Source organism: Stenella coeruleoalba (assembly GCF_951394435.1).
Source record: "Stenella coeruleoalba genome assembly, chromosome: 20".
NCBI classification, from domain to species: Eukaryota; Metazoa; Chordata; class Mammalia; order Artiodactyla; family Delphinidae; genus Stenella; species Stenella coeruleoalba.
In genome coordinates, this window is record NC_137166.1 from 5,519,379 (window position 1) to 5,540,027 (window position 20,649).

Here is a 20,649-nt window from a genome sequence, read left to right on the forward strand (position 1 = left end):
CCTCACATCGCATGGCTGTTAGGAATTAAAAGGAGAGGGTGCAATGCTCAATTCCTAGCACAGTGTCCCGGGCAGCCCTCAACAATGGGGACTAACCGGCAGTGAGTGATCGGGACCGGGCTAGGCTGAGGGGAGTACGGAACCTGCTTTCCATGACAACAGAAAGGAGGTACCAAAAAACTCAGCCATGAAGATAAATAATATTTTAATGTAATATTTTACAAATTCAAAGTGAATGCAGAAAATCCATGATGAACAAACCCTCAAAATTTTAAGTAAAGACAGGATCAGTCATGGTGCCAAGGTAAACCATATCAGAGCCTGAGGCTAAAAGGAAAAATCAGCAATCCTGATGCTGCCTTTATGTAAAATTCTGATTTTTGTTCATTATGGATTTTTGGCATTCCTTTTGATCTGTCTTTAAATTTTTGATACTTTCTTCATCATGGATTTTTTGCGTTAATTTTGAGTTTTTAAAATGTTGCATTAAAATATTATTTTTCTTGATGACTGAAGATTTGGGCCCCCAAGACGAGTATCTCAATGGTCTCATTCACTTCATCTTAATCTGGGCTCCTCTGGAAATTACTATGCTCTGTGGGAAGTCTCTGATTTCATCCCAGCCATTTTGGGGTCTTTCTCTGTGCTGGGCTTCCTGAGTGCGCCACTGATTCTTGCTGAATAAGCATGACATATAAAGTAATCTGTGGGTTTGCAAGCACTAATGGCTTTTTCACACATGTACCTTCGACTCCCAGGATAACCTGGAAGCTCTATCTCATGTATGTGACCCTAAATAGGAGAAAAAGCACCTCGTAGATGAAGGGAAGGAGGGGTGTCCTCAGGGGTAACCATCTATAGTTTTAGGGGTTGTAACATACACAAGAGGGTGGATATGCCAAGGGGACTGAAAATCCAGCCCACCAACCTGAGTCCACCCACAAGAAAAGATTTTAAAATTAGACAATGTACACCTACGAGGCTGCCTATACCCAGAGAGGGCCCGTTATTATATATATATACTGCACAAAGATACCATATGGGATGGCAGAAGCTGTGAAGACAGGACTCTTCGGGTTTGCCCACAAATATGGAAAAGGTATTTGTCAAAGAAAAAACAACCCTAGTATGGTAAGTAATGGACAGCATCTCGGGAGGGTCCCCTGGGGCTGACGGGGAAGAATGGAGGCTCACCCAGGTCCTGGACTGAGGGGAAAGTGCTACTAGTGTCTGGGTGAGTGGTCAGCTGGCATCCAGTTCATGTTTCCAACACTGGGAATGGGGAGAGGCAACTGGACTCAGACTCGAGTCAAGGTGAAGGTGGCTGAGCTGGAGAGCTCTTACGCAACAGCTCTTGGCTCCTTTGAAGCCCGGGGCAGAAAGGGGGTAACTCAGGGAGACGGGCCCTCCAGCCTTCCCACATTTCTTGGTCGGCCTCTTCCCAGTGTCCTCCGATGCCTGGCAGCAATGAACGGTGTTAATTTTTTTTCAATAGGTCATTGGATATTTTAATGCAAATATGGCCATTAAATTTCCCAACAGACCTAGAACATATTCTAGAATCCAGTTACTTCAGTTATTTAATGAAGCACTACGGTAGACCCCCATCCCCAAATGAAACACAGGACTGTCAGCTCAGTCATGCAGTCTCTAAAACAACTGCATTATTACTTTCTCAAGGTTGCACTTCTAATGGACAGACCTAATTAAAAGCACCAATGAGAAAGTGACTGGGATCAGGTTACTTCAGAAAATAATGAACACAGATAAAACCATATAATAACTTTTTTTTCCATGGGACCTTGTCTTCATTTTATGTAGGACTTTACACATTAATACAGACTTTTTTTTCTCTTGCCAAGAGTCTACAGATAGGATCACATGAATATCCTGGTCCCCCAGACAAAACGTACTTCCTCTAAAGGTTAAGGAGGTGTTCCAAAGTCAAACAAAAAACAAAGGGGGGAGGAATCACATGTGAGAATAACTGGGTGTAGACAGAAGGCCTCTGAGCCAGAGCTAACATTTATGGGGGAGTGTGCGGGGAAGCCCGCCAGACCTTTTATAATTAAAATACAATCACAAAACAGCTGCAGCCAGCTCAACAGAACCTATCTGGTTTCCTCACTTTATTACCAAAATTATTTTACTACCAAACTCTGGCCTTTGTTTTCTTCAGCATAGTCTGAAAAGGGTTAAAAAAAGGCATGTACATATTATATTATGTAACAGTATATTATACTGTATTATTTTGTTAGATTAATCATATACTAATTATTTTATATCATTATATATTAAGTATACTATTTATTATGTTAATCATACTCATTACATTTTTACATTATGTTATGTTATGTTATATTCTATATATTTAAAACTTTTGCCATTTTTCCAGCACTAAATTAACCAGAGACGTTCTTAGCCTTGAACATGGCTGGGTCAGGAAATGTTAGTTCCTGATCTCCTTCCACTAAAAAATTCTCCTCCAATTTTCCTCAGAGTGGTCTGAATCTTTAATCTTAACCATGTTTTTATTTCCTGCATTTTTCTGAGTGTTCACGATGTTCCTGGTAGTATGATAACTATATTAATGTGAACAGTCTCATCGTATTCTTACCTGTGAGGCAGGCAACAGTATTCTATTCCATTGTGCAGATGGGGAGACTGAGGTCTAAGTGGCAACTTGCCCAAAGTCAAACAGCTAGTGACTCCAGCACTATCTAGAACCAACCCCTGCTTTTGACTGCTTAAGTCTCCTCTCCCTAGGTGATCTCTTTGTTCAGGACTGAGAATCCAAAATGAGAAGCCAACAGTGAGGGTTTTACAAAGATCCCAGAACTACAGTGAATCTGGTTCAACTACACAAGGGACAACAACTCCACGACTGACAGTAAATTCACACTTTTTGACAAGTGTCAGCTGAGTTGGCTGATAAGGCTGTCTCTAAGAAGAGGAGCACTTGATAACCTAAGGACCACAGGGGCCTGGTTTCAGATCCCAGGGAGCATGGTGACTGACCCTAAGCTTGGGTAAAGACACGTGTGTGTCCTCACTCACTAACATTCAGTTATCCAGTCAATACTCTGTGAGGACTTATCTGTGTGAGACATCACACAGATACAGTAATGAGTAAAATAAGATCCTTGGCCTCCAGGAGCTCACAATTTTAGACAGGAAGGTAATTCACAAGTATATGTTATCACAACAAAAGATGATTAAAAGGCACGTGCATGGGATGGATACAGATGCTATAGGAGTTCAGAGAGGAAGAGATTATTTCCAACTGAAACTAAGACTTCAATAGGCAAAGAGGCAGATAATGGCAAGGTGGGATGGAGAAGGAACCTCAAGGATAAATTAAACCACAGTGAAAATTCCATAGTATGTTAAGGTAGAGCATCTCCTCTGGCTGCATGTTAGAATCTCCTGTGGAACCCCTCTAAATGCACAGGGCTGCAAAAGCAAAGGTTCAGATTCAACTGGTCTGGGGTGGAGTCTGGGCATTGGTGTTGTCCAGTAGCTCGGCAGGTGATCCAAACATGCAGCCGGGGTGGAGGACCCCTGATGAGGTCTGGATGAAGGAGGGCCTTAGGGAAGGGGACTAACATTTACTGAGTAGCCCCACTGTGTGCAGGGAACTTCCCTGCCTCTGAACACACAGTCTCTCACTCAATCCTCTCAACGACCTATGAATAAAGGGTGAAGAACTTGAACTCATGGGGAGCTTACCATATCTATAACTGTGCTAGCAGAATTAATTATCTCATTTAGTTGAATGCCAAGTTTATGAGGTTTCATGTTGGCCTGTCAACACTGAGGCCATGGACAGTAAGAAAATGTGCTTTGAAGAAAATCCAACCATTAGCAGCCCTGACTGACGGCTAACAAGGCAGTGAGAAGCCCCTGTAATTCTCCCGGTTGGCTGGAAGGAAAGACTTACTCTCTCAGGGCACTGGGGTAATTTATTTGTCTGCCAAATTTTCTTCCATGTTACTTTTCACTTTCTTATTGATTTACAGGAGCTCTTTTTATATTAAGGACAGTAACTGTCTGTTATATATGCAGCAAAATTTTCCCGTCATTTTGTCATTTGTCTTGTAACCTTAATACACAGGAGTTTTAGTTGCTTATATATTTTCATTTATAGTTTCTGGGGTTGGAGCATTGCTTTGGGAGTCCTTCTCTAGTCCAAGATTATATTTTTAGTGGCTCCTGTATTATCTTCTGGTATATTTTACATTTTTTTTTCATTTTTAGATCTCATATCCATCTAAAAGTGCATATTGCTATATGTTGTAAGGTAGGAAGCTGATGATGTTTTTCCTAGATGTAGAGACAATTGTCCCAACCCCATATATTTGAATAGCCAGCTCCTTCCAGGGTAATTTAGATCCATTATTAAGAATGGGTAAATTGCCCCTGAACTTTAAGGTGAGATTTAATACCAGTTTTCAGCAATGATCTCCAGAATGCGGCAGCTATGTGTGGTGTTTGAATGATGTTTACGTTTTCCCTAACCTCTGGCATTTGCAGTTCAGCTATTGTGCTGTGGTTTTCCCCTAACAGAATTTTAAAACAATTATTTTGTAATGTGCATCCAGGAGCCTCTTGGCACTGGGAATATTTTAAATTCAAACTCAACAGTGGACGGGAGGCATGTAAATCCCCACCAACAAATCCTCAGAGATGACGTATTTACTTTCTCTTCTACCTCAGATCTATAAAAATGTGTGGCTTACAATGATTTAATTAGAATAAATCTAGCCTTGACATCAGACCCGTTTGTATCTATTATATAGAATTCTTACCTCTGGACTCCCAGGGAACTTAAAGCAATTTCCTGTGACTAAATATTCAATTCAAATGTAACGATGTGAAGAAAAAAAATGCTAACATGAGATGAACCTGCACAAAAGTAGTCAGAACCTGAATTCAGAATGAGTCTATTCATTCTGTCAAGAAAAGCATCCATTACAATATAAAATAAAATTAAAAAGGACTACCATACTGTGAGCCAGACAGAGTGCCGTGGGCTTTCTACATTTATGTCTAGTCTTCACAGTGGCCCAGCGTGCTAGCTGTTATTCTGATAAGATTGATGAAGAAACTGGGGCTCAACATCTGGTCCACGCCCCTCTCCTGGCATCCAGGCCTCAATCTTGGTCTCGGTCTCCCTTCTTGGCAGCATCTCTTACTATAGGTGCAAGTTCTTAAGGGAATGAGAAACAGAGGTCCTCAAGGAGAGTCCTCAGGCCTCAAATGTGTTTTCCTGAATCTGTACTCTTTTCTCCTCTGCTCGCATAAGAAGACTACCCTGGAAAACGCCACATTTGCCGGCTCTGCCAGATCCAGGAGTAGAGCCTTTGGTTGCAGGAGCTTCCTGCTCCTTCTTCCAGAGCCTGCTGGGTGCCTCACTTCCCAACACTGTGATACCAAGAACACTTACACTATGGGGAGTGGCAAATGCTACAGCTCGGGGCTTTGCTTTCCGCCTGCTCCGAGACAGTTACTAAACATTTATCCCTGCACCGCTGTCTCCCCACTTTGGAGGCGCTATTCTAGGAGGCTAAGTCTTTTGCTTAGAAGATGCCTTTGGCTCAAGGGGCGCATGGTGGATGGGGAAGGACAAGAAGGAAATCATAAGACGGCTTCGGGCTGGTTCTGATTTAGGCTTGGGAATGAGAGAGAGAGGGAGCCAGATAGATATGTGATCTCATAAAATCTCAAAGCTAAATCCCCGATGTTTTACATTTTTTCATCTATTGAGGTTTTGTTCCCCCATACACGTAACATAAAATTGGATGACTTCAAATTTGCTGAATTTTGAGGAAGTGTGGGGGAATATTATGAAATATTTTTTCTAAGCAAGGAAAAAGAATCTGGTGGCTGATTCCTTTCTATGCTGCAATACTGCAAAAACACCTCAGCCTCCTTGGAGAAGGGAAAGTATCAGAACTTATACCAATAGAAATCATAATTTTACACAAATTGAATGGACATGGATCAATTATTTGATATAGCTGAGTAAAGATAGAGAAATTTTTTTTTTAAACAAATTTAGTCTGTTTCTTGGTAGCAGCAGTTGTCCAACTTTTTGGCCTCAAGATCCCTCATGCTCTTAAAAATGAGGATCCCAAAGGCCTTTCGTTTGTGTGAGTTATAGCTTATCAACATTTACATATTAGAAATTAAAACTGTGAACCTAAAGCTATGTATTCATTAATCCACTTCAAGTAATAAACCCATAACTTGTTAACGTTAACACTTTTTTAATGAAAAAATAACTATTTTCCTAAACAAAAGAAAATGTAGTAAGAAGGATGGCACTCTGCCTGGCTTTAATGTCTGGACTGCTGGGAGACAGCTAGATTCTCTTGGCTGCTTCTGCATTCAGCCTATTGCAAAAGTACCCACCAGCTAGCCTCTGGAAAATTTTATGGTACATTTATGAGAGATGAGAGTGACAAAGGCAAAGAGCATCTTGGTGTTACTATGAAGATAGTTTTGACCTTGTGAACCCCTAGAAAAAGTCTCAGGAATTCCCAGGGACATTTTAAGAAACGCTTCCCCTTTTCAAGCCTTTAAAAAGATTCCCAAACTGTATTGTACACATGGACTTGTTAGAATGCAGATTCACTGGGCCCCACAGATATAATTCCTTAATCAGTAAGTCAGCTTAGGCATCTGTATTTTAAACAAACTCCCCATACTTTGAGAAAGACCCTCATCTTATGACATTCAGGCAGGCTTTGTTCAACCTTCCACTTGACGACTAAAACATATTTGTGAATTAGATGAGCTCCCATCCACATGCAAGGTCAGAACCATGAGGAAGAAAACCCCCAATCGAATACCACACATTCCCTCTGCAAAGCGAGAGGGAGCTCCTGTAATAAGGGTACTGCGGCATCTGTCCATCCGATGTTTATTGAGCACCTACTCTGCAACAGGTACTGTGCAAAAGGTACATGAGGGACAATCACAGGCTCAATATGCTTGCAAGTCATATGAGGAAACACCCAAGGTGCTGGTGGGGAGAACACAGAGGGAAGATGAGGACATCCTCAAAGTACTCAGTGATGGACTTGGTGTAGAAAGACTGGGCATTTCCTGGGTGGCTCCGGAGCAGTAGGGGTAGGATCAGTGGGTGGAAAACAGATCTTGGCTTGATAGATATTTCAAAAAGAGCTACTCAGGAAAGGGGTGGATGGGACAGAGTGGATTACCTCTCAAAGGGATTCAGGAAACAGTCTGAGAGTACGGGGAAGACTCTGCGTAATCATTATCAGCCTGTTCAACCCTGTTGTTTTAGGATCTTGTAAACTAGCCTTGCTCTGACTACTCAGGGTTTATGGGCTTCTTTCCTTATACGTGTTTTATTCTATTGTGATTACTTAAGTGGTCATAATGAACCTGTGGTCTTCATTATAAGCCACCTCATTTTTTTTTTCCCAAGACAGGACATAAAGCATAAAATTGAAAGTGCTTCATTAATCTGTAAGTTCATAAGAGCACTTGCTATGTCTTATTCTCTCTTCCCTGTTGCCACCGACCCCACTAACCCAGGGCTTGGTACCCAGTCCATGCACAGGACTTAAGTGCTCTGACTGGAAGGTCTAATTGACATCAAGTAGGCAGTAGGCACTATGGGTGACATATAACCAAAGCTTTTAATTGCTCACCCCTGAGTTTTCACTAATGCCAGTGAGGAAAAAGGCACCCCCTCCCTTCGAGCCCCTCCTACTCGCTTTGCTAGTTCAGCCATCCTTCCCAGTTATTTCAACATATCAAGACAATAAAACACAGCTCTTCATCAGAGAAAAGTTAGGAAGACTGGATGAGGATCAATTGCTGCGTTGTCTTGAGTACTCTAAAGGGGCATTTTTGTGCTCACCATCTGAATTCAATTACTCTGATCAGACAGGAAATTAGCAGCCCAAATTGCCTTTCTATTAGGACATGGACATGACCCAACAACATTTGGAGAGATAGCATGATGGCTGCCCTAATTTATCAAGTGTCATCTAATCAAAAGGAAAAAAGAAAAATGAAAGAAGAGCATCAATATTATCTCAAGCTACAGTGGCTCAGCATCTCTCCTTTCCCAGTGGTGTAGGGCCTTGAATATTTTAAATGTTCTATGGGGCAAACTGTTTATTCAAACATTTATTGGGGGCCTACTATGTGCCAGGTGCTGTTCAGGGAATGGGGATGTGGCAGGAATAACACAGACAACAATCTCTGCCCTCATGAGTTTATACACTAGTGGGTGGTGACAGACAAGTTCTCTGGATAAAAATACGGAATGCTAGGTGAGGTGGGTGAGGGCGATGGTTGGAATTTTAAACAGGGGTGGAGGGGGGAAGAGAAGACTAGTTGAGAGTACAGGAAGAGCACTCCTGAATGGAACAAATGTGTACAGAGACTAGATTTTATCCGCTAAGAAAGATGTCCTCAAACTCTCATCCAAAAAAGATTCAGCCTGGGAGCTTTCTTATAAACACTTTGCAGTCTACACTTCAGGAGTTTCTAATTTATAAATCCTGGGTGGAGTCTGAGAATCTGCATATTTAACAAAACACTCCCTGGCCTCAGGGTGTTTGGGAACCTGAGCTTTAGGATCTGGACCCCCTTTGAATAAATTTACATAATAATTAACTTTTTTTTTCTTTAAGTGCGTTCTGTGCATTAACAAATCAGTCTCTATGGTGGGAGTAGGGATTTCTCTGGGAGAAAAGACAGACTCCATTTCTTGAAGGAGTACACTGTTTAGCGGCATTTAGAGAAATTAACTAACTAGCCACACAAACATAAGTTCAAATGCGGTAGGGGCTTTAAGGAGAAGCAGAGTAAGGGACTGGAGCCCGTGGCAGTGTCCTGAGTAGGGGGTCAGGAACGGCTTCCTTTAGGGTAGGAGTCAAACAATAAGTGGAAGGAAGAACTTTCTAGAATGAGAAAAAAACATGTACCAAAGGCCTGAGATAAATGAGAGGTCTCTGATTAACAACCCCTTCCGTCAATATGAACTCTCCAGAACATTCTCTCCACCTCCAGCCAGGAATAAAACCAGCCTTTCCCCTGAGGCCACCTTTCTGCCTGCAGCCCTGCCCAGCTACAATACTGTCACGGAGGCTTTTAGCAGAGCTGCGGCTTGATGGGCCTTTCCTTCAGGTGGTCTGTGGCAGGCAGAGTTGGAATCTCCGCACAATTAGGGCACCTACCAGGAACTGGTGGGGGACCGCGGACACCTAAGGGGACCGGAGGAACACCAGCAACCAGGTAGGACTTGCGGGGGAGTGAGTGGGGAGGAGAAGTGGAGGCGGGATGGGACCGGCGCCCCTGAGGGGAGGCTGGGCAAGAGAAAGGGATCCCACGCCCGGAGGGGGATGGGGGTGGGGGCACCGCTGGGAGGGCAGAGGACCAGAAGGGAGCGTGGCCAGCATTTCCCCTGCCCACCTGGGCCCCCGGGAGCCTGCTGAGATCCCGGGCCTGATCCTCTGCCCACCCAGGCCCCCTCCGGCCGCATGGCTGCCAAGAGACTGTGAGGGAGGGAAGGGGAAGCAAATGTAAAGGCCGGACAAACGGGACCAGCACCCCTGAGGGGCGGCTGTGGGGGGAGGAGTTCCCACACTCAGTGGGGCCCACCCACGGTTAGGGGTCCAATGGTGACTGGGGAGACCCTCAGGAAGGCGGGGGAACAGAAGGGAGGGCGGCCAGCGTTTCCCCTGCCCACTTGTGCACCAGGGGGCCTGTTGGGCTCCCGGGCCTAAACCCACGCCCTCAGAGGCTCCCTCCAGCCTAGGCCCCGTCCCTACACCCCCACCCAGGGCCCTACCTCTGCACGGGGCACTCCGAGACCCCCTCTGAAACCCCCTCCAACGGCCCACACACCCTCAGGCAGGGCCTTACCTCCAAACTCCGGAACTCCACACTCTGAGGCCTCCCTCAGGCCATGGTGCCTTTCCCCCACTGCACAGGTCCTGAGCCTAGGCCCCGCCCCACGCTTAAACGTCACCCCAGCTAGGCCCCGCCCCATGTTTAAACGTCACCCCAACTAGGCCCCGCCCAACACTTAAACGTCACCCCAACTAGGCCCCACCCCCACCCTAAGCCTCGCCCTCACCTAAGTCCCACCCCTGCCTAAGCTCCACCCAACACAGCCAAGGCCTTTTCCAGCCATTTTTGTTTCTTCTTCTTTTAGGGTGTGGTTCTGTTTTGCCTTGTTGTTGTTGATTCATTTATATTTTTATTTTTTCTAATCTTTGCTTTTTCTAATTTTATTTTATTCTTTATACTTTGTTATTGTTCTCCTTTGGCTTGTTCCTTTTCTTTTTTTTCTTTCTTTTTCCTGTTGTGGTTCTGTTTTACCTTGTGGTAGTTGTTACAATTATATTTTTATTTTTCCTAATATGTTTTTTATATTTCTAATTTTATTTTACTCTTTATTCTTTGTTATAGTACTGCTCCTTTTTTTTCTTTTCTTTTGCAGTGCCACACAGCTTCTGGGATCTTGGCTCCCAGGTCAGGGGTCAGGCCTGAGCTCCTGTGGTGGGAGAGCTGAGTCCAAACCACTGGATTAACAGAGAACCTCAGACCCCAGGGAATAAGTAATCAGAGTGAGGCCTCCCAGAGGTCCTCATCTCAGCACCAAGATCAGGCTCTACCGACTGCCTGCAAACTACAGTGCTAGACGCCTCAGGCCAAACAATCAAGCCAGCAATACAGCCCCACCCATCAAAAAACACGAGACAACAAAAAAATGTGTTACAGACGAAGGAGCAAGGTAAAAACCTACAAGACCAAATAAATGAAGAAGCAATAGGCAACTTTCCTGGAAAAGAATTTGGAGTAATGATCGTAAAGATGATCCAAAATCTCAGAAACAGAATTGAGAAAATACAAGAAATGTTTCATAAGGACCTAGAAGAACTAAAGAGCAAACAAACAGTGATGAACAACACAATAACTGAAATTAAAAATACTCTAGAAGGAATCAATAGCAGAATAACTGAGGTAGAAGAATGGATAAGTGAGTTGGAAGAGAAAATGGTGAAAATAACTGCTGTGGAGCAGAATAAAGAAAAAAGAATGAAAATAATTGAGGACAGTCTCAGAGACCTCTGGGACAACATTAAACGCACCAACATTCGAATTATAGGGGTCCCAGAAGAATAGGAGAAAGAGAAAGGGTCTGAGAAAATATATGAAGAGATTATAGTTGAAAACTTCCCTAACATGAGAAAGGAAATAGTCACCCATGTCCAGGAAGCTCAGAGAGTCCCATACAGGATAAACCCCAGGAGAAACATACCAAGACACATATTAATCAAACTAACAAAAATTAATTCAAAGAAAAAATATTAAAAGCAGCAAGGGAAAAGCAACAAATAATATAGAAGGGAATCCCCACAAGGTTATTAGCTGATTTCTCAGCAGAAACTCTGCAGGCCAGAAGAGAGTGGCACGATATATTTAAAGTGATGAAAGGGAAAAACTACAACCAAGATTACTCTACCCAGCAAGGATCTCATTCAAATTCAAGGCAGAAATCAAAAGCTTTACAGACAAGCAAAAGCTATGAGAATTCAGCACCACCAAACCAGCTTTACAACAAATGCTAAAGGAACGTCTCTAAGATGGAAACACAAGAGAGAAAAAGACCCACAAAAACAAACCCAAATCAATTAAGATAATGGTAATAGGAACATACATATCGATAAGCACCTTGAATGTAAATGGACTAAATGCTCCAACCAAAAGACACAAGTTCGCTGAATGGATACAAAAACACGACCTGTGGGCTTCCCTGGTGGTGCAGTGGTTAAGAATCTGCCTGCCAATCCAGGGGACACGGGTTCAAGCCCTGATCCAGAAGATCCCACATGCTGTGGAGCAACAAAGCCTGTGTGCCACAACTACTGAGCCTGTGCTCTGGAGCCCGCGAGCCACAACTACTGAGCCTGCATGCCACAACTACTGAAGCCTGCGTGCCTAGAGCCTGTACTCCACAAAAGAGAAGCCACCACAATGAGAAGCCTGCACACTGCAATGAAGAGTAGCCCCCGCTCACCACAAGTAGAGAAAGCCCGCACACAGCAACAAAGACCCAATGCAGCCAAAAGTAAATAAATTTATAGATATAAAAAAAGACATATATATATATATATATATATATATATATATATATATATATATTCTATCTACAAGAAACCCACCTCAGACCTAAGGACATATACAGACTGAAAGTGAGGGGATGGAAAAAGATATTCCATGCAGATGGAAATCACAAAAAAGCTGGTGTAGCAATACTCACATGAGATAAAATAGACTGTAAAATAAAGACTGTTACAAGAGATAAGGAAGGACACTACGTAATGATCAAGGGGTCAATCCAAGAAGAAAACATAACAATTATAAATATATATGCAACCAACATAGGAGCACCTCAATATATAAGGCAAATGCTAACAGCCATAAAAGGGGAAATTGAGAGTAACACAATAATAGTGGGGGACTTTAACACCCCACTTACATTAATAGACAGATCATCCAGACAGAAAATAAACACAAGCTTTAAATGACACAACAGACCAGACAGACTTAATTGATATTTATAGGACATTTCACCCAAAAACAGAAGAATACACTTTCTTCTCAAGTGCTCACGGAACATTCTCCAGAATAGATCACATCTTGGGTCACAAATCAAGCCTTGGAAAATTTAATAAAATTGAAATTGTATTAAGCATCTTTTCCAACCACAACGCTGTGAGAATAGAAATAAATTACAGGAAAAAAACTGTTAAAAACACAAACAAATAGAGGCTAAACAGTGCACTGCTAAATAACCAAGAGCTCACTGAAGAACTCAAAGGAGAAATAAAAAACAACCTAGAAACAAACGACAACAAAAACACGATCCAAAACCTATGGGATGCAGCAAAAGCAGTTCTAAGAGGGAAGTGTACAGCAATTCAAGCTCACCTCAAGAAACAAGAAAAATCTCAAATCAACAGTCTAACTTTACACCTAAAGCAATTAGAAAAAGAACAAAGAAAATCCAAATTTAGTAGAAGGAAAGAAATCATAAAGATTAGAGCAGAAATAAATGAAATAGAAATAAAGAAAACAAGAGCAAAGATCAGTAAAACTAAAAGTTGGTTCTTTGAGAAGATAAACAAAATCGATAAACCTTTAGCCAGACTCATCAAGAAAAAAAGGGAGAGGACTGAAATCAATAAAGTTAGAAATGAAAAAGGAGAGATTATAATGGACAGTGCAGAAATATAAAGGATCATAAGACACTACTACAAGTAACTATATGCCAATAAAATGGACAACCTGGAAGAAATGGACAAATTCTTGGAAAGGTACAACTTTCCAAGACTGAACCAGGAAGATTAGAAAATATAAACAGACCAATCACAGGTAATGAAATTGAAACTATAATTAAAAATCTTCCAACAAACAAAAGGTCAGGACCAGATGGCTTCACAGTTTAATCAAATTCTATCAAACATTTAGAGAAGAGTTAACACCTATCCTTCTCAAACTCTTCCAAAAAATTGCAGAGGGAGGAACACTCCCAAGCTCGTTTTATGAGGCCACCATCACCCTGATACCAAAACCAGAGAAAGATATCACAAAAAAAGGAAATTACAGATCAATATCACTGATGAACATAGAGGCAAAAATCCTCAACAAAATACTAGCAAACAGAATCCAGCAACACATTAAAAAGATCATACACCATGATCAAGTGGGATTTATCCCAGGGATACAAGTTTTCTTCAGTATATGCAAAACAATCAATGTGATACACCATATTAACAAATTAAAGAATAAAAACCATATGATCATCTCCATAGATGCAGAAAAAGCTTTTGACAAAATTCAACAGCCATTTATGACAAAAACTCTCCAGAAAGTGGGTATAGAGGAAACCTACCTCAACATAGTAAGGGCCATATACAACAAACCCACAGCAAACATCATTCTCATTGGTGAAAAACTGAAAGCATTTCCTCTAAGATCAGGAATAAGACAAGGATGTCCATTCTCACCACTATTATTCAACATAGTACTGGAAGTCCTAGCCACGGCAATCAGAGAAGAAAAAGAAATAAAAGGAATACAAATTGGAAAAGAAGAAGTAAAGCTGTCACTGTTTGCCGATGATGTGATACTATACATAGAAAATCCTAAAGATGCTGCCAGAAAACTACTAAGATTGATCAATGAATTTGGTAAGGTTGCAGGATACAAAATTAAGGCACAGAAATCACTTGCATTCCTATACACTAACAACGAAAGATCAGAAAGAGAAATTAAGGAAACAATCCCATTTACCATCACAACAAAAAGAATGAAATACCTAGGAATAAACCTACATAAGGAGACAAAAGACATGTACTCAGAAAGCTATAAAACACTGATGAAAGAAATCAAAGATGCCACAAACAGATGGAGAGATATACCATGCTCCTGGATTGGAAGAATCAATACTGTGAAAATGACTATACTACCCAAAGCAATCTACAGGATCAATGCAATCCCTATCAAATTACCAATGGCATTTTGCACAGAATTAGCACAAAAAATTATACAATTTGTATGGAAACACAAAAGACCCTGAATAGCCAAAGCAATCTTGAAAAAGAAAAAGGGAGCTGGAGGAATCAGGCTCCCTGACTTCAGACTATACTACAAAGCTACAGTAATCCAGACAGTACGGTACTGGCACAAAAACAGAAATATAGATCAATGATACAGGATAGAAAGCCCAGAGATAAACCCACACCTATGGTCACCTAATCTATGACAAAGGAGGTAATAATATACAATGGAGACAGCCTCTTCAATAAATGGCGCTGGGAAAACTGGACAACTATGTGTAAAAGAATGAAATTAGAACACTACCTAACAACATACACAAAAATAAACTCAAAATAGATTAAAGACCTAAATGTAAGACTGGACACTATAAAACTCTTAGAGGAAAACATAGGAAAAACACTCTTTGACATAAATCGCAGCAAGATCTTTTATGACCCACCTCCTAGAGTAATGAAAATAAAAACAAAAATAAGTGAATAGGACCTAAGTAAACTTAAAAGCTTTTGCACAGCAAAGGAAACCATAAACAAGACAAAAAGACAATCCACAGAATGGGAGAAAATATTTGCAAATGAAGCAACAAAGGATTAATCTCCAAAATATACAAACAGCTCACGTAGCTCAATATCAAAAAAAACAAACAACCCAATCAAAAAATGGGCGGAAGACCTAAATAGACATTTCAGCAAGGAAGACATACAGATGGCCAAGAGGCACATGAAAAGATGCTCAACAGCACTAATTATTAGAGAAATGCAAATCAAAACTACAACGAGGTATCACCTCACACCCATCAGAATGGCCATCATCAGAAAATCTACAAACAACAAATGCTGGAGAGGGTGTGGAGAAAAGGGAACCCTCTTGCACTCTTGGTGGGAATGTAAATTGAAACAGCCACTGTGGAGAACAGTATGGAGGTTCCTTAAAAAACTAAAAATAGAACTAGCATATGACCCAGCAATCCCACTACTGGGCATATACCCTGAGAAAACCATAATTCAAAAAGACACATGTACCCCAATGTTTATTGCAGCTCTGTTTACAATAGCCAGGACATGGAAGCAACCTAAATGACTGTCAACAGATGAATGGATAAAGAAGATATGGGACATATATACAGTGCAATATTAATCAGCCAGAAAAAGAAATGAAATTGGGTCATCTGTAGAGATGTGGATGGACATAGAGCCTGTCAGACAGAGTGAGGTGAGTCAGAGAAAAACAAATATCATATATTAACGCATATATCTGGAATCTAGAAGAATGGTACAGATGAACCTATTTGCAGGGCAGGAATGGAAAGGCAGATGTAGAGAATGCACATGTGGACGCAGGGGGGGATGGGGAGGGTGGGATGAACTGGGAGGTTTGACATAAATACACTATCTTGTATAAAATACGTAGCAGGTGGGAACCTGCTATGTAGCACAGGGAGCTCAGCTCGGTGCTCTGTGATGGCCTAGTTGGGTGGGATGGGGGTGGGGAGGGAGGTCTCAGAGGGAGGGGATGTGTGTATGTGTATGGCTGATTCACTTTTCTGTGTGGCAGAAACTAACACAACATTGTGAAACAATTATACGCCAGTTAAAAAAAAAAAATGAAGGTCTGTGGTATTGGCTACACAGATTGGGTGGCCTGGGGGAAGGCTGGAGGTACACGTGTAGACTGGCCTTAAGAGACTGTTGCAATGGGCTAAGATAGTGAAAAGAGGACCTAACCCCAGGTGAGGGATGCAGAGGAAGAGTAGAAAGTGTGAGCAATGTGGTAAGAGATGATATTTGTACCTCTACATATGGCAGCCTGACACAGGTCAATGCTTAAGACCTTTGACATCTACACATGGGATTAAGCTAACTGTCTGACCAAGGGCCGTTTTTTTCACCCCTCTACGACTCTATGTCCTCATCTGTTGAATGTGGAGATAACTAAACCTGCCTCAGTGGATAGTTGTGAAAATGAAAACTGGGATGACAGCGCCATAGCATTGAAGTACTCCTTCCAGGGAAACCACAAGACATCAACAAACAGCAGATGAACTTGAAACCATAGCGTTAAGACAGCCTTCACTTTTACATAGCCCTCTGTGGCTGCTTTCAGATAGGCCACCCTGTAGGCTTCTTTAAGAATTTATATTGTTTTAGAGCCATTTTGCTCAATTAAAGAAGCCATACACACCATGATCAGGGTGAAGAATGCTCAATAAATATCATCTTTGTGGTTTGCTGAAAAAACAAGCACTGGAGATATGAGACCAAAGCCTGTTCTTTGAGCACCAGTCCTGGGCAGCAGGCACAGCAACTGCGTACGGTCATATGTTAACAACTGCATACGGAAATGGAAAAGCTGTTTCCCAGCAATCTCATCACTTGGCTCTGGCAGTGAAATCCTCTTCTAAAATCCACACGTGGTTGACTGGTCCACACAGAAACCCCTAGGCATTCAATGGATCCCATTTCCCATATCGTCTCTTCCACAGCTTATCCTTCTTCTTTCAGTTTTTGAGAAAAACTCTTTAAGTGTGTCCAGCCCAATCCCCAGGTATTAGGGGTAGTTTCTCCAGCTTAGTAAAGCTTTAGGGGCCACACAGGCCTATTAACCCAGATGATTATGATTTGCTGGCTGTTCCTGTGCAGCCTGGTGGACCCCATAAGGAGAAGAGAGATTTGATGAGCTCTGGACTGCAACTTTCGTAAATCTATAAAATCTATAAGGGCATCATAAAACAGAATATTTTTCAGCTTTAAACATTCAACTTTTAACAACATGGAAAAATACTCATGTGGTATGAGATTCTAAGTGCAAAATGCAATACTATATGTGAGGCAGGAACCAAATATTCTCTTTGCCTGAAATGCTGTACTTCCAGCTCATGCTTTCACATCACTTAGGGCTGCACACACCCTTTACATCTGCAGAGGTACAAGCATTCCATGTTAATCTCTATCCCTTGGCCTGTCAGTTCTTACCACTGCCCAACATTAGGTCATACATTTGCATAATTTTTAAATTTATCATCTGTCTCCTTCACTAGAATACAGTTTCTGTATAACTGAGGACTTTGTCTTATTTGCCCGGCATCCCAGTGGTTAGCACTGTGCCTGACACAGATAGGTGCTTCATAAATTTTTGTTGAATGCATAAACAAGAAGGACTCAAATATTGGTTAAATGAATTAACTATCTTAAAGATACAAATGAACTTGTTTACAAAACAGAAATAGACCTACAGATACAAAGAACAACCTTATGGTTACCAAAGGGGAAATGTATCATGGAGGGATAAATCAGAAGCTTTGGATGAACACACACACACTACTATGTATAATATACATAACCAACAAGTACCTACTGCAGAGCACAGGGAACTCTACTAAATATTCTGTGATAACCTATAAGAGAAAAGAATCTAAAAAAGAATGAATATATGTATATGTATAACTGAATCACTTTGCTGTACACCTGAAACTAACACAACATCGTAAATCAACTATACTTCTATAAAATTAGAATTAAAGAAAAGAATTAACTATTTAAAAATTGTTATGGAAATTAAGAGAGATAATGAATGGGAAGCACTTTGTAAAGTCTGAGGCACAACCCAAATGTTTATTTATTACCATTATGACATGTTGGCTGGATCAGATCAAAAATAATTTGCAGTGACAAGGTCTTCACATGGATCATCTAGGTTTGAAGAGATTAATCCAGCTGAAGAGGCTTGAACGTAAATGATCACTTCCCAACTGCAGTGGCACAGATGATTGGACAGTAGCATTTTTACTGGAATTGATTTGTAATCAATAATCACATAGGATTTATTACAGAATTTTCCTCTAATTATCCTAAGTGAACAATTCTGGTCAAAGGCTTTGCAGGGAAAGATAAAAGAAGGGGTTCTATAAATAAAGTTGGCTTGCAAGTGCTACATTCCACTCAACTACTATGAATTACTTCCTTATTTTTATTGAGAAACCAGCAATATTATGATTTCCAGAATTTTATGGTCTTGGGTATGCATTATGCCCTTCTTTTCTTAACTATTACTTCTAGGTACTGCCTTTTTTAATAGAAGCCCATTATTCTGGATCGGGGCTCGAAGAGCAGCCATAATTTTTGGTCACTTTTGCCTCACGGGGGGCGGAGGGCAGAGTTGCTATCTAAATCCAATTCAAGAACATTGCTAGTGGTCTTAAGCCAGAATAAGGAGCAGACTACTTGCGGAGCTGCCTTGAACACTCACCTATAAGATTTACTAAAATATCATTTATAATATCCCTTTGTTCATGACATGAACATTTTCGCTCATAGACTTCTTGGGGAGAATATGGTATGTGATTGAGATGTGCCATGTTCTCTTTGAGAAACTACTGGGGATGGAACCTAAGCCCTCAGAGGAACGTGTATCAGCGGTAATAATAAATTGCCTTCCAAGAAGAAGTAACCGTAGGATTTTATTTGCCAAGTGGGGCAGAATGTTTCCCCCCCCCCGAGGGGAAGGACCTGGTGCTGTTCCTGACAGTATTCGCAGCACCCAGAGCAGAGCCTGGTCATTGCAGGCACAGGGCAGATCACTGTGGAAGCAATGTTTGAAATTCACGGCTGGAGTTGAATTGCTCAAGACAAGGGGGAAATGGAGAGGACACCACCAGAGGGTTCCCTTTCTTCTCATATACAGGGCTCACCCTCTCCTTCTTAATAAATATCCAACATCACTAAAGAATATCAGTTTGAAATAACACCAAATTATTAGACTGTCCAAGGTACACATAGCTCTATTCAACCCCATTTGCTCAACCTGATTTTATCACTTCCTGCAACGATCAATTCCTCTAACCATCAACTCCTGTTTGGATCTGATAGGCCAAGAGCCTGACCCAACCCCCACCCCCCGCCGCCCCCGCCATCCCCGCCGCCAAAGTAAACAATGAACCATTTGATAATGCAAGTCTCCTGGTTCAAGGCATGTTTTCAAATATGTGGGCTTTGGTTCACTGCCATGTCTGCTTTGTTTCCTGGTTAGCAAAGAGGCGTGACTACCTCTTCCATCTCATCTCAGAGCCCTCTGGAGGTTCTCTGTGTTGCACGTTGGCCTGATTTTCAGACAGAAACAAGAACAGAGAAAGGACGGGTCCGTGACTTGACGCTGATTCGTGGCAGAATCCTAAAACGGGTCATTAAACATTCGGCCCAGAAGGAAGCTAGTATACGTTTGTGGATTGCAATAAAACACTTTCAGTGGTATGCAAGATTATTTTAGATGGTGTAAGGATGAAATTTTGAGATTTATTGCTTATGTGTGATAAGCCAACAGTAAGTATTACACAAAATCTATTGTCTATACAGATATTAGAGAATTAGGATCAGGTAAAGCTGGCAGCCAAAGGGAGCAAAAATCATGAATTTGGGAAGTGAATGACTGACATTGGGGAAACACAGTATCAGTGCTTACAGCAAGCCCACCTCACGAGCAGCATCAAATGCTTTGTGTTAGGGCCTCCAGTTGCCCGAGTTGGCTTGGGGTGAATGAACCCTGCACACTTCTGCCCAGGGCCCACCCTGAGTCCCTGAGAAGTACAGGCTGCCTTGTCTTGTCACACTGCCAATTTCAGGAATTGTATTTTGCCTATTTAAAAATATTGCTGGAGCTGGATCTGACGCTGCCTCTGAATAAAGAGGTTTTGTTTGCAGAAAATTTATAAGCAGAGTGACTCACAAGGCAGTGGAAATGTGGAGGAAGGAACAGGCAAGGGAAAGCGCCATGATGTTACTGTCCTTATAAAAGAAAGGAAGGGCGGGAAGGGAGGAGGAGGGAAACACAGAATCTGTAAAACTGTCTTTGGTATGAGGAAAAGCAGCAAATCTATAAATGTAAATGACGTATAAATAATTCTTATCATGAGAAAACACGCCTGGGAGGATAGAAGATGATAGATAGGAACATGTCTTGAAAAATACGAAGCATCCCCTAAACTTGGAGGAGAATGATTCAGTGCTAAATCCACACAGATGAACGCCTTCACACATACAGACA

At 41.6% G+C, this 20,649-nt stretch overlaps 1 protein-coding gene across 4 annotated transcripts in view; it reads right to left on the reverse strand.

Moving 5' to 3' along the window:
* Positions 1–20,649, reverse strand: part of CDH13 (cadherin 13) — a 1,005,991-nt gene that overhangs the window by 410,178 nt on the left and 575,164 nt on the right. Inside the window, exon 1 of one of the 4 annotated variants that reach the window (XM_079906236.1) lies at positions 9,910–10,010. The exons of the other annotated variants lie outside the window; for them this stretch is intronic. The gene's annotated coding sequence lies outside the window, so the exon portion shown is untranslated. Of the gene's footprint in view, positions 1–9,909; positions 10,011–20,649 lie in introns of those variants that run through there. 4 annotated transcript variants of the gene reach the window in all.